We start from the raw sequence: 2,840 nt of genomic DNA, 5'->3' as shown, positions 1-2,840 counted from the left end.
ACCAAGTGCAATGCAAAGCGTTGGATGCAATGGTGTAAAGCACGCCGCCACTGGACTCTAGAGAAGTGGAGACGTGTTCTCTGGAGTGACGAATCACGCTTCTCTGTCTGGCAATCTGATGGATGTGTCTGGGTTTGGCGGTTGCCAGGAGAACAGTACTTGCCTGACTGCATTGTGCCAATTGTAAAGTTTGGTGGAGGGGGGGATTGTGGTGTGGGGTGGCTTTTCAGGAGTTGGGCTTGGCCCCTTAGTTCCAGTGAAGGGAACTCTTAGGGCATCAGCATACCAAGACATTTTGGACAATTTCATGTTCCCAACTTTGTGGGAAGTTTGGGGATGGCCCCTTCCTGTTCCAACATGACTGCACTCCAGTGCACAAAGCAAGGTCCATAAAGACATGGATGAGCGTTTGGGGTGGAGGAACTTGACTGGCCTGCACCTCAACCCGATAGAACACCTTTGGGATGAATTAGAGTGGAAACTGCGAGCCCGGCCTTCTCGCCCAACATCAGTACCTGACCTCACAAATGCGCTTCTGGAAGAATGGTCAAACATTCCCATAGACACACTCCTAAACCTTGTGGATGCTTTCCCAGAAGAGTTGAAGCTGTTATAGCGGCAAAGGGCGGGCCAACTCAATATTGAACCCTACGGAGTAAGACTGGGATGCCATTAAAGTTCGTGTGTAAAGGCAGGCGTCAATACTTTTGGCAATATAATGTACATCTTGTTCACAGTTAGTAAGCAACCTTCCTTGTACATACACCATCCTCTACCTTTGTGAATGTTGCTACTGTCCGGTGGAAACAGAGGATAAGAAACATGTACAATGGGACACATTTGCATTGTTAGAAAATGACCCATACAATGCCTTCTCTTCAGGATGAAGCATAGTTTTAGTGTTGGTTAGAGGGTACAACGCCTTACTGAATAGCTGTCACTGACCCTACTGGCAATCACAGCTGCTGAAATGAACTGGCATCTCGAGTCATACAAGTCTTTCATCTGGAAAGATTTCTCAGACCTCTAAACAATAATTATCACATATTATCTCTCGATTTGATAAGTGGCAAGTTATTACAAATGACAGATAATGGATCTGTTCACGTATTGCATTACCTGTTAACCATATAGATGATTTAAATGACATTAAAACTGGCCAAATCACATTTGCTTCACGTCAAGACACCGCCTCATAATATGTCTGGAATTCCTTTACATTTATTTTTAATATAGAGCTAAAGAAAGTGCTAAATAATAAGAGCTGTTTACAGTTACATAAAAAAAGAAAAACATTCATATTTTTATTCCCTTTATCAACTTTTACCTTTTCCTCTTCAATGTTGTAGACATTTGTAGAGTTATTGAATACAATTCTATCAACAAAGCAATGCTTTAAAGCTGCCGTTCGCTAGCCCTGGAATGCACAAAAGGTATTTTGTACTAAACAGTAAACTGTATCTAATATTTACACAGGTGAGACAGGAAGGCTACGTCATGTCATTCAATTTTTATAGGCCAACTTCTTTTACATGGCAGCCAATTTGCCAACAATGGTTTGGTAAAAAGCTTCACACTGTATTAGCTCATGTACTTGGAAGAATCAAAGCATCCTCCACATTTAGTTTCCCACTATCCAGATACAAGTCACCACATGCATAAAACCCTAGCTCTATGATAAAGGCAGCCATCATATAATTGCAGTGCAGGCTGACGTTGTAGCGCATCTCGAAGGGCATAGTCTGTAAGAGGTGCTTCCCTTTGTTATCGGAGAATGGCTACAGGGCTCATTCACACTTTGTGTTTTCGTCATAGCATGTGTGCTAGTGTGCATCAGGATTGTGGGCTGTAGAAGGTGTAAAACTGTGGCTTTAAAAATGGCGCAAAAAAACCTGCAAGCATGAATCAATACATGGAAACGTTTTAAAGTAACACTACATGTCTTGATTCTGCCCTGACTTCACAGCCCAATGTGATGCCGGGGTGAGGATGGTGCCGTGTATGGCTACGCTAAGCGGCTATAACAAGTGCTACAAACTATACGGTACATATAGATTTTTATCAATGTCGGGTGTGATGGGCACCAGACCTTACTGTTCCATGTTCAGGAAAGGATCCGAAGTAATTAAGTATGTGCCGCTTTCATCCCCTGGCCAAGACAAACGTTGCATTGAAGTGGAAGTTGGGAGGTTTGTAGACAAACAGTAGTGTCACCTCTCAATATTGTCAGTGAGACAACTTTCTGTCTATAGCCAGCCAAACAGTGTGCTAGGGAAAAGATACATGGACTGTTCTTATAGTCAATTATAACAGGGTTATTCACAAAAGGATGAAGAGTTTGGAGAAGGCAGGAGAAGTGAACAATCTAGGACCACATAGCCGATTTGGGAAAATTCTCCAATTCAGATCATTTTCCAGTTCAGCTATGTTGTCCTAGATTGTTCACCTCTCCTGCATTCTCCAAACTCTTCACCCTTTTGTGAATAACCCTCTAAATCCCAAACAGGCACAAGGTTCTACTATGTTCTGCTCTAGGTAAGCACTCAGGATACCGAGTGATTACAAATGAGCAATGTAACTCAGCACATATTAACAATGATGCAATAATTGCTGATTGTGCGATTCAAGCACTGGCGTCATTTAGCTTGTATAATTTGGACACTTGGTAAATATCGGATGCTTTACCATAAAATCAATGTCATTAAGGTACATTAAGTCCACTGGTATGAAAAAACTAATTTGCAGCTTAATGTTTCCAGGGTTGGAAAATAAGTGCACACATTGAAGGCTCTGAAATCTGTTTGGATGACAACTACATGCAACAGAATAATGCAAAATGA

The sequence above is a fragment of the Nanorana parkeri genome, unplaced genomic scaffold, assembly GCF_000935625.1.
Source record: "Nanorana parkeri isolate BGI_ZX_2015 unplaced genomic scaffold, ASM93562v1 scaffold74, whole genome shotgun sequence".
In the NCBI taxonomy this organism is placed as follows: domain Eukaryota; kingdom Metazoa; phylum Chordata; class Amphibia; order Anura; family Dicroglossidae; genus Nanorana; species Nanorana parkeri.
This window is presented reverse-complemented; position numbering follows the sequence as displayed.